This window comes from Schistocerca cancellata, chromosome 7 (assembly GCF_023864275.1).
Source record: "Schistocerca cancellata isolate TAMUIC-IGC-003103 chromosome 7, iqSchCanc2.1, whole genome shotgun sequence".
Classification (NCBI taxonomy): Eukaryota; Metazoa; Arthropoda; class Insecta; order Orthoptera; family Acrididae; genus Schistocerca; species Schistocerca cancellata.
This window is the reverse complement of record NC_064632.1, coordinates 403,598,600-403,611,493: the sequence shown is the minus strand read 5'-3', so window position 1 is coordinate 403,611,493 and position 12,894 is coordinate 403,598,600.

Sequence of the window (12,894 nt, the reverse complement as noted above, 5' to 3'; positions counted from 1 at the left end):
GTTCATTAGAAATTACATCCAGAAAGCATTCTCTTTCCAAAAGAAGGGAAATGAATGCACCAGCCGAAATTTTTGTGCAGATTATTTCTACAAATTCACAGACAATACTGTACTTTCAGTAAAAAAAGTATAACTGACAAATCCTCTTTCATCTACATAAAAAAATGTAGCCATGAAAATGGGCTTTACCTCATCATCTTCAGTAATCTGACTGCAGCGCCTGCACAAATGTGAGTGAGAAAGTTCAATTAAAAAAAAACTTAATTACAAGGAAACAGAATGACTGGCAAGTAATAACCTTCAGAAGATAAAATTCCTTGTACTGCTGAGAAATAACTAAAGTAGAAAATACAGATCATAGCTTCCAGATCTACCGTATCTCCCTTGTTCTCACAGCCTGTGCCAACCTAGAATTATAGAGATGTGCTCCTCCTTCCTGACACTACTAAATCCTTATTTCCTCCCTTGAAGTGTTTCTATTGCCAGCAGTAGGATTTTTGCCTCCAGGAAGTACGCACTGGATAGCCATCCCAACTCCTTGTAATTGACTAATAATATTGATAGATAATTCTTAATTCCCTCATGTTGTGACATAGTAATAGATCAGGAATCAGGAAGAACTGTTTCAAGATATGTTAATGTCTATTTTTACCCATTTTGCTCTAAATTTTTTGTTTTCCATACAGTGTATTGGAAACGTTACGAGTGGAATTATCATCTTGGAACTTTATTTGTACTAGGAATTCAACAACCAGGGATGTTGGAGAAAAACACAATGGGCACACTTCTTGTGATTTTATCTACATTCTGATAACTTTTGATATTGATGATATGAGGTATTGTGCTATATGCAAATGAAGATGAGAAGTGAGATATGAAGACCCAAGCCAAATTTCAAATGGTCACAACAATTGGAGTGAAAGTGTTAAAAATTACTTTCTTGAACGCTAAAAATTGGTGCTGAAATGATCATTAATAGAAATGGTTGAAGCTGGAGGCAAAGTAATACAAAACATCTTAACAAAACTGCTTGCAGAATGACAGTGGAGGAAGACAGTTTCTCAAAACAACATACAGGACATTAGAGTTTAATCAGGTAAAGGAACACACTGGCTTTAGAACTGGATGCAACAATATAGAGTGGAATTATAAAACACAACAAGGAGTACAAATTAAAACTTGACCTAGGAGTCATAGATTTTCAGAAATCTTCTGACTCAGTTTCAGGAAAATCTGTACTGGCTGCACTTAAAAAGCACAGGAATCATTTAGCTTTACTGGCAAAAGAATTTGCTACACCTCCAATTCTAATTAATCTTGTTAGTGATAAATTCAGAGTTTGAAAAGAAGTCAGATGAGGGCATACTATATTACCAAAAACTATTTGTCCCAGAGGAAATTTTTAGTACTTTAAACTGAGAGAACAAATAAGAGCTACAAGTCAACAGAACATATCTGAACCACTTTTAGGTGGCTTAAGTCACTGTAATGTTTAGTTTTAGTGAGAAGAATTCAACAAATGATGGAAAAATATTGTAAGCACATTGGACAAAAGATCAGTCATGCTCAGGATATGCCATACCAGTACTGTGTGATACCACATTTATCCTTGATAATGGTCTCAGTCTGGTGAAGAAGCAGGCCCAAAAGTTTCTAGAGGTATGCCGTATCTAGCTAAAGCCACTCTCTGATGAACAGATCTCACAGAGCTACCAAATTCCAGAGAAGGTGAAACAGTGGAAAGTCCAAGTTGGAATATCAATAATCAAGAAAATGATAGATTACTGTTCACCATAAAGATGACACACTGAGTTGCAGACAGGCACAATCAAAAGACTGTTACACACTTAGCTTTCGGCCACAGTCTTCTTCGGAAAAGGAAGAAAAACACATTCACACAAGCAGGTACACATGACCGGTATCTCTGGCCAGACTGCAAACTATTTTATTGAACAAAATAGCAATCTGAAGTGAGGCTGGCAATGGGGAAGGATAGCAGGAGATGAGAGGAACGAGAGAGGAGGTCTGCCTGCTGGAGCAAGCAGGGACTAGAAGGCAGCAGGACAAGCTTGGGGTGGAGAAGTGGAAAAGGAGAGAGGGAAAAGAGTGATGGGTGCATTGGCAGACAGTGGTGCACAATGAGGGTGAGGTGAAGTGATGTGAATGGGGAGGAATTGACAGGATAGAGGAGGTGAAAACTATGGGTGGAGGATGTGGGGCAGTAGGTTATCATAGGTTGAGACCAGAATAATTTTGGGACCAGAGAACGTGTTGTAAGCATAACTCCCATCTGTACAGTTCAGAAAAACTAGTGGTATAGAGGAGGATCCAGGTGATGTGGGTTGTGAAGCAGCCATTGAAATCAAGCATGTTATGGTCAGCTGCTTGCTGTACCACAGGCTGGTCCACTTTGTCCTTGGCTACAGTTTGGCAGTGGCCATTCATCGTTGTGGACAGATGAGTGGTATGCATATGAATATAAAAAACTGTGCAATGATTGAATCAGAGCTGGTATATACATGGCTGCTTTCACAGGTGGCGTGGCCTCTGATGGGGTAGGATAAGCCTGTGACTGGACTGGAATATGAAGTGTTGTGTGGGTGTATTGAGCAAGTCTCGTACCTGGGTATTCCACAGAAATATGACTACTGCGGCAGAGGGCTAGGATTGGGATTGGCATAAGAATGGAGGACTAGGATGTTGTGAAGGTTGGGTGGGTGACAGAACACTACTTTAGGAGTGGTGGGAAGGATCACATAATGATGGATATCAAAGTCCTGACAGAAGATGTGGTTCAGTTGCTGAAGTTCATAGTGGTATTTGGTAATGAAGGGGGCACTCTTTTGTAGCTGGTTCTTGGAGGTGTTCGGGGATATGACTCAGGAAATCTGTTCGTGGACTAGGTCTGGGGGATACTGCCCGTCTAATGAAGGCCTTTGTGAGATCTTCAGCATACTGGGCAAGGAAGTTCTTGTCAGTGCAGATATGCATTCCCTAGGTAGCAAGACTGTATGAGAGGGCTTTTTTGCTGTGGAAGGGGTGGCAACTGTTAAAATGCAGGTACTTTCAGAGGTTGGTGATTTTAGTGTGGACAGAGGCATGTATGGAGCTATTAGAGAGGAAGGTGGCACACTGGGTTGAGGAGGACCAAGTGAGGAGGATGGGAGAGAAGGTGTTGAGGTTGTGAAGAAATGAGATAGGGTGTAATGGCCTTGGGTCCAGATTGTAAAGATATCGTCAATAAACCTGAAGTAGGCCAGGGGTTTGGTGTTTTGGGAGGCTAGGAAGGTGTCCTTTAGATGGTCTATAAACAGTTTGGATAGGAGGGTGCCATGTGGGTGCCCATGGCTGTGCTGCTTTGTTTGGAAACCTTCCCTTTGAAGAAGTAGTAGTTGTGAGTTTGGATAGCGTTAGTAAGGTGTATGAGGAATGAGGTTTTGAGTTTGGAGTCTGAATGATGTTAGGAGAGGTAGCGTTCAACAGTGACAAGACCATGGGCATGAGGGCTGTTGGTGTATTATAGGAACGTAGTGTCAACAGTGATGTATGGGAGTCCAGGATATAAAGGGATGGGGATGGTGGAGAGTTGGTGAATGAAGTGTTTGGTATCTTTGACGTGGGAGGCTCTATTTTGGGCAAATTGGTTGGAAATGTTGGTCAGCGAGGGCTGCTACATTTCACCTTTTGTTCCAAATAGTCCCAGACTTTTTTTTTTGTGAGATGAAGGTTGAATGGTTGAGTGGGTCAGTCAAGATACAATAGGATGCCTCAGTGTTTGTCAGACCAGGAAGATACGCTTGCAATCCTATGTGAACAGTCAGTTATCGCCTTGGAAGATGGAAGTGTCCACAGCATAAGCATCATGAAGATGTAGAGGAAAGGGCAATATTTGGTTACTGAAGAAATTCGCAGTAACTTCAATTAGTGAGCCCATATCATGGTATCAAGTACACCCCAAAAACATTACAGAAATATCTTCGGTCTGATCTACACCCTCCACACACTGCAGGTTAAACAGTTTATCTGGCCATTAGTGCCCTTGGAGTCCTCAGATAATTTGTAAAAAGAGGCAAAACTGGGATTTGTTGGACTGAACTACATGTTATTGTCCAGTTTCTATGTTGTTAGGCCTTTTATGACATACTCAAGTCTATATATTTACTGGATGTTCACTTAGAATTGGTTAGAGATGGCCCTAAATTTACTGAAGGCAACAATTCCTGTCAGACTTGAAACCATTTTTCATTGAAAAGGCTCCTGTTTGTATGGATGCTTATATCAGTGTTCTAGTGCCATGTTACATAGTTGTGAATGGTACACCACTCCTAATATACTTGCTGGACAGTTCACATTGATACACCAACATCTTGGGCAACTTCATTCACTGAGTGGTCATGGTCAAGTCCAGGCACAATAGCTTCTTTCTTTTATTATATGTTATAGTGGTATAAATTGTTTGTAGTATTAAAGCATTCAAAATGCTGTTACTATGGAAAGCAGATTCCAAAACTTGTGGATTCCAGTGGACTGAGCTCTGGTTTCTCTAACACTCCAGTACAACTGAAACATTCTGGCAATTCAAAATTGTGCCTGACCGCAACTTGAACCTGGGACCTTTGCCTTCCTCGGACAAGTGTTCTACTTACTGAGCTATCCAAGGATGACTCACAACCCACCGTCACAACATTATTTCTGCCACTAATTTGTCTCCTACCACTAACTTGTCTCCTACCTTCCAAACTTTACAGAAGTTCATCTGCATACCTTGTTGAACTAGCATGCCTGCAAGAAAGGATACTGCTGACACATGACTTTGCCACAGCCAGTGGGATTGTTTCTAAAATGAATTTTTGCTCTGCAGTGGAGTCATTGCTTGGAGAGCTCAGTTGGTAGAGAACTAGCCTACAAAAGGGGAAATCACAGTTTTGAGTCTTGGTCCAGCACACAGATTAAATGATCCAGGAAGTTTAAAATTGGCATGCGTTTCACTGCAGAGTGAAATTAATTCTGGAAACAGTCCTCCAGTGCAACGGTTCCCAAACTATACTTTCACCTTTATGACATGCCGTACGACGTGTACACTCAAAACACTGCTTACAATGTGTGTAACAACATCAGAAGGAATTATTTACACTAAAATTGCTAGGCCACAAACTGATCCTGGGTAGGGAGACCCAAAGCCAAGAAGGTAATTGATATACAACACCTCATGAAAGTTGTGTATCACTATAATCAAATCTATCTCCCAGCTGATGATTTTCCATGCTTGCATGTACACTGTTTACTAGAACTGAGGAAGAAGTGAAGTTTTTCTAGCAGTATTATCTCTAAACTACCCCGAACAACAGGTGTGACAGCCAGTTGGGATGGTACTCCCCTCCACACTAATTTAGCCTTTAATATCATTTTATAGTAACTGGGGCTTAAAAAAATAGTTAATGTCTCCAGATGACTGGGTGCGAGCCAGACCCTCTTTGCCTATATGTTGCGAATATTTTAATTGTCCTTTATAGTAAACAGGACCTCATTCTTTTAGTCATCATTCTTACGACTGGTTTACTGTGGCCCACCATGAATTCCCCTCCTGCACCAACCTCTTCATCTCAGTAGCACAACATCCCCATTATTTGCTGAATGTATTACAATCTCTGTCTTTCCCTACAGTTTTTACCCTCTGTAGTTCCTCCATTGTCATGGATGTTATTCCTTGATATCTTAACACATGACTGTCATGTTTTTCACATGTTGCTTTCTTCACTGATTCTATGGAGAAACTTCTCATTCCTTTTGTTATCAGTCCACCTGATTTTCAACATTCTCCTGTCACACCATATCTGAAAACCTTGACTCTCCTGTTCTTCCTCAAATTAAGGCCTACATTTGGTTTCAGTAGACTTCTCTTGGTCAGGAATGCCCTCTTTGCCTGTGACAGTCTGCTTTTAATGTCCTCCTTGCTTTGTCCATCTTGGGTTACTTTGCTTCAAAGGCAGCAGAATTCCTTAACCTTTCTCTACATTGTGACCAACAATTTTGGTGCTACGTTTCTCACTAACCTCATTACTGCTACTTATCATTACTTTCATCTTTTTCGAGTTTACTCTCAACCCATATTCTGTAGTCATAAACTGTTCATTTCATTGAACAGATTGTCACTGCGGATCGCAATGTCATCAGTGAATCTTGTCATTGGTATAATTTCACCTTGAATTTTAATCCCACTCTTCAACCTTTCTTTTATTTCTGTCACTGCTTCTTCAATGTATAGATTGAGCAGTAGGAGTGAAAGACTGATCCCTCTCTTACACCTCTTTTAATCTGAGCACTTTGTCCTTGGTCTTCCTGTCTTATTGTTCCCTCTTGGTTCTCTTACATATTGTATACCACCTGTCTTTCTTTGCAGCTTCTTTCTATTTTACTCAGAATTTTGAACATCTTGTGTGATTTTATATTGTGACAAGCATTTTCTAGGCTTACAAATCCTATGGCCATGACTTGATTTTTCTTCAGTCTTGCTTCCATTACCAAGCCTTTTTAGTGCCTTTATCTTTCCTAAAGCCAAACTGATCATCATCTAACAGATTCTCAATTTTCTTTTCCATTCTTCTGTGTATTATTATTGTCAGTAGCTTGGATGCATGAGCTGTTAAACTAATTCCCATCAGAATTACGCCATGGCACACACCGTCTAGCTTTTTACGAAAGGCTGTTCTGTGTCTCTAAGCCCTCACCAAATTTGACAATCTGCATTCTACAGCCTCTGCCTGAATGCCACTTTCAAACATACCTGCAGCACCTGATGTTAAAGCTGCCTGTCTCCTTATGTACTTGATATGTTTCATTATAATGTTAACTGTACTGATTCCATATGAATGACTTGCACATATGTATACATCACTTCCATGTTTACATATGTTGAGGAGAGTCACATGACACCTGGTACCAGTTCTACACAATGACAGCACTCCAAAGTGACCAGTGTGCACTTTTAAGGGAGTCACTTATATTTTGTCTAGTGTGCATATTTCAAGTTGAAGAATAGGCCTAAAACTTAATAATAGTAACAGTACTACCAAATTAAGTATTCTAAAACTTTTTGTCTCCAAGATATTGAAGGCAGTAAAAATATTAACAACCAAGTGATAGACCCAGTTGATGAGTTTTTGTATTTAGGGCAGTTGGAGACAACTACTGTGTGGACAGTAAAAGAAATAAACAGAATAATAAAAATGGCTGGAAGTGATTTTGCTTAGCAACAGCGTGTTTTCAAAACTGAGCTTACAATTTGACTGAAACAAAAGGTTCTCAGTCAGTATTTTCACTTTTGACTTTGTTGGCCATGTGGCAAATGCAGTGATGCATCAGTGAATTTGTGAATATAGTAGTTTTTGTGCTGTCGACAGTTGTTGTTTTTCTTGCTGTTGTTGTTGTCATTGTCATCTTAGTTGACAGACAGGTTTGATTTGACTCTCCGTGCTAGTCTGTCCTTTGAAAGCCTCTTCATTCTTGCATAACTACTGCAACCTAGATCCATTTTAACCTGCTTAATGTATTCAAGCCTCAGTCTCCCTTTACTATTTGTTCCCCCTTACTTCCTCCTGTTTCCAAATTGACAATTCTCTGATGCCTCAGTATGTGTCCATCAACCAATCCCTTCTTTTAGTCAGATTGAGCCATAAGTTTTTCCCCAATTCAGTTCAGTACTTATTTGCTTGTTATTTGATCTCCCTGTCTAATCTTCAGCATTCATCTGTAGTACCACATTTCAAAAGCTTCTAGTTTGAACTGCTTATTCTCCATGTTTCACCTCCATACAAGGCTACATTCCAGACAAATACTTTCAGGAAAGCTTACTAATACTTAAACTGATATTAGATGTTAACAAAATCCACTTTTGGAAAAAAAAATGTTTTTCTACCTATGGCCAGTCTGCATCTTATGTCAACTCTGCTTCAGCCATCAATAGTTTTACTGACCAAATAGGAAAACTTGTCCACTTCTTTTAGTCTCTTGTTTACTAATCTGAATCCGCCCAAAATCAACTGAATTAATTCCGTTACACTCCATTATCCTTGTTTCACATTTGTTGATGTTCATTTTATAATCTCTTTTCAGGACACTGTTCTTCCAAGTCATATGTGGTCTCTGACAAATCCCAATATCATTGGCAAAACTTAAAGTTTTTATTTTGTGTCCTGAACTTTAATTCCCTTTCTAAATTTCTCCTTTATTTCTTTTACTGCTCAGTGTACAGAACAAATGTCATTGGGGATGGTTACAACTCTGTGTCACTCCCTTCTCAAATGTGGCTTCCCTTTCATATTCTTCAATTCTTGTAATTGCAGTCTGTTTTCTCTACAAGATGTAAATAAATTTTCACTCCCTTTATGTTGTTCCTGCTGCCTTCAAAATCTCAAAGAGATTGTTGCAGTCAACATTGTCTCCACAACTCAAAATGACCTTTCCGAAGGTTGACTTCTACCATTTTTTCCATTCCTTTGTAAATAACTCATATTTTGCGACCATGACTTCTTAATAGGTACGTAAGTAGAATTCACAACTTTCGACACCTACAGCCATCCTGAAGTCTGAGGGTATTTCTCCTGTCTCGTACATCATTTTGCAAACTAGGTGGAATGATTTTTGTCATGGTTGGCTGTCCCAAGGATCTCAGTAATTCTAAGGGAATATGTCTATTCCAGAGGCCTTCCAGCATTAAAATTTTTCTTGCAGTATCATGTCTTGCATCTCATTGTCAGTACTTCCTCTTCTCTTTTTATAACATTGTCCTCAAGTTTGTTTCCCTTATGTAGACTCCCTATATATCCCTTCAACCTTTCCCTTCTTTGCCTAGTACTGATGTGTCGTCCAAGCTCTTGATATTCATATGGTTGTTTCCTTTTTCTCCAAATGTCTCTGATTTTCCTATAAGTGGCTTCTAAATGTATGCTTCTGCAGCCTTGTATTTGTCCCGTAGCCATTTCTCCCTTTTTGTCAATCTCAGTTTGTAGATGTCTGTATTCCATTTCACCTGGTTCATTTGTATATTTATGTATACAACCTCCTTTCATGATTTATAAACCAAGTACTATTGATTATTCAGTTATGCTCTGTGCAAAATTTTATGATGTGGTTTCCTCTTTCATTCATTTATCCAAGTCCACCTTCCACTATTTTTCCTTCTCTTCCTGTTCCAGCTGCTGAATTCCAATTATTCATCATAATTAAATTTTCATCTCCCTTAACTATCAGAATAATTTCCTTTATCTCATCATACATTCATTCATCGGACCTTGTTGGCATATGAATTTGTGTTAATGTGGAGGGTGTTGCTCTTGCTTGTATCTTGGCCATGATAATGTGTTTACTATTCTGTTTATAGTAGTTTATCTGCATTCCTATTTCCTTATTCATTATTAGGCCTATTCCTGCATACCCCAATTTGATTTTGTGTTGATAACGCCATACTGCTATGACTATGTAGACTTTACTGGTGTATTAACAAATCAAGTTCTCATTGGGTCTTCAGCCAGCTTAAACTGTCACCTGCACACAGTATCTCCGTGGTCTACCTGGCTGCCATCATCAGGTGAGGAAAGCTAAGCCGCTCTTGCCTATAACTAATTCAAACCATGAATGATGGAACCTTTATATGAGGTCTTTCCAAAAAAAAACTCTGGAACATTCGTAATTTTGTACCAGTGGTGTGCTGGAGTAAAATGCAATTTGCATCCCTGTACACACCTTTGTTTAATGTGTAACTACCAAAAGTTGCATTGTTGTATGTCTGTCAGTGCTGTATTGAGTAGATACTGAGTAGAACGTTGTGTTGCACAGTTTGTGAATTTCAGGATGGCAGTGTTAGAGGACTAATGCATCTGCATTAAATTTTGTGTAATACTCAAGAAAACCTTTAAAGAGACACACCAAATGATGCAAGAAGCCTACAGTGATGAGTGCTTAAGTTGTACTCGGTTCTCCAAGACCAAAAAAAGCTCGTCATGTCACATCAAATGTCAAAGCCATGCTGATAATTTTCTTTTACTTTGAAGGATTAGTTCATCACGAATTCGTGCTACAGGGATGAACTGTTAATCGATGGTACTATCAGAGAAAATGTGAGGAGGAAGCAGCGTAAAATGTAGTGAGACAATACATGGCTCTTGCATCACGATAACGCACCCACACATTCATTCCTGTTAGTGTATGACTACTGCACAAAAAATGAAAACACTGTGCTTCCTCATCCTCCATTCTGTCTGGACCTGACCTCTGTGGACTTTTTTTTATTTCCAAATTGAAAACTCCATTGAAAGGATGAAGATATGCAATGATGGAGAAGATGACAGAAAATTTGCAGACAGCACTTTACACACACCAGCAAGTGGTGTACCAAGACTGCTTCCAGAAGTGGAAACAACACTGGGAGCAGTATATCAATCATGGAGGAGGGTATTTTGAAGGAGACCATGCATAATAAATAAAAGATAAGTGTAGAAAAAGTTTGTAGAAAAGTTCTGTAATTTTTTGAACAGACCTTGCATGCAATGAAAATACGAAAGTGCATGCACTAAGGTAAAATGTGCAAGTGCTTGATCGTTCCTGCTGCCCCATGGCATGAAGAGAGTTGCAGCACCTCCAGTGGTGAATAATGTTGAAAAATGATATATTGTTAAAGATTATTACTCATAGCCAGCCGATTCAGATTCTGTTGTTTCTTCATATCTGATAAAACAGTTTTACTTAGTGGATATCCATTATCATGGTTAATGATATTGTCTGTTAGTCTGATTTTGACAGATTCTTTTAGAGCATAATCCCAGTAATTCAAGGAATTTGCAAATACTTGTGCCCCATTGTATAGTAGCTTCTGTCCCTGTGTAAGGCAGAGCTTAGCCTCCACGGATTTGTCAGGTTCTAAGAATTGCTTATGGCGATGATGTTCAACACATCTGTCATTGATAGTATTGAATAGTTTGGCCAATGTATATCTTACCACACTCACATGGTATCTTGTAAATGCCATGCTTTCTCTAGCCTAAATTACCCTTAACAGATCCAAGGAGCACTCTAATCTCAGTTGGCTTATGGAATACACATCTGATTTCATATTTCTTCAAGTGCAAAGAATCTATTCCATGTGACCAAACAAGAAACATATCGTCAACATGCCTCAAAAGCAAGTAGGCTACAAAATAAAGATGTTTTCAGGGCCATATCCTCTCAGTCTTCCATAAAAAGATTAGTGACTATGGGGGATACAACACAACTGTTACTAATTTGGGTGTGCTGACTTACAACTTGGCAAAATATGTAGCGTAGATGCTCACCCCACATGGGTAAATGTGAACACCATATTTCCAGTTCCGTGGATTTTATTCAGATTTTAAAGCCACTTCGTCTTGGTCTCTCTGGTTTACTCGTCAGTTTCAGTTTGGTGTGTCTTTTTACTTGGGTCCCTCTTGAACAGTTACTGATTTTAATAAATAAAAACTAGATATCGAAATAACAAAGCTCTGCCATCATGTATTGACATTCATCTATTTTTTATTGATTGGCAGATATTTTGAATATACTGATGGTGTGGCTATGGAGAGTCCATCTCCCTGAAAACATGTTTTTTGAAGCGTACTTGTTTTCTGAGGTATGCTCATGATATTTTCTTGTTTGGCCACATGAAATAAATTCTTTGCATAGGTTATTGGACCATTTTAATTGTCTTCATCCTAACGTTAATTTCATAATGGAAATTGAAAAGCCGGCCGCAGTGGCCGAGTGGTTGTAGGCGCTTCAGTTCAGAACCGTGCGATTGCTGTGATCACAGGTTTGAATCTTGCCTCGGGCATGGATGTGTGTGATGTCCTTAGGTTAGTTAGGTTTAAGTAGTTCTAAGTTCTAGGGGACTGATGACCTCAGCTGTTAAGTCCCATAGTGCTCAAAGCCATTTGAAATTTAAAAGGTGGGGAAGTTACCCTTTTTGGATGTACTAGTTTATAAAAAAGATAACGGAACTTATGAAGACAGAGTTCATTGGAAACCAACACATACATACTTACTATGCTATCAGCTGTCATCCATTTCAACATAGAGAAGTCCTATATACCTTGGTCAAAAGAGTATGTGTTGTCTTGGATGTTGAGAATTTACCACAAGAGCTGTAATGTCTTAAGGGCATTGTTAATCATAACGGCTATATGGACAGACAGATTTGACATGCTTTTGAGTTTGGACCACTACCTAAACCAGCTGAAGACACTTTTAATTTGTGGCTTTCCTTCCATATGCTGGATATGTCTGCCAAGATAGGTAGGTCTTTAAGAAATATGAAATCAGATGTGTATTCCTTCCAATGGCTAAGATTAGAGCACTTGTTGGCTATATTAAGGGTGATTTAGGTTTGAGGAAGTCTGGCATTTACAAGATGCCATATGAGTGCAGTAAAGTGTACATTGGCCAAACTATTCATACTGTCAATGACAGATGTGTTGAACATTCTAGCTGTACATGATTATTAAAACGACAAATCTGCGGTGGCTGAGCACTTTCTTACAGAGGGACACATGATGCTATACAATGAGACAAGTGGTTGCAAGTGCCTCATGTTACTGGGATTGCATTTTAAAAGAATCCGTTAAAATAACAAAAGAAAAATTCGGAGTAGGTATTAAAATCCATGGAGAAGAAATAAAAACTCTGAGGTTCGCCGATGACATTGTAATTCTGTCAGAGACAGCAAAGGACTTGCAAGAGCAGTTGAACGGAATGTACAGTGTCTTGAAAGGAGGATATAAGATGAACATCAACAAAAGCAAAATGAGGATAATGGACTGTAATCGAATTAAATCTGGTGATGCTGCGGGAATTAGATTAGGAAATGGAGACACTTAAAGTAGTAAA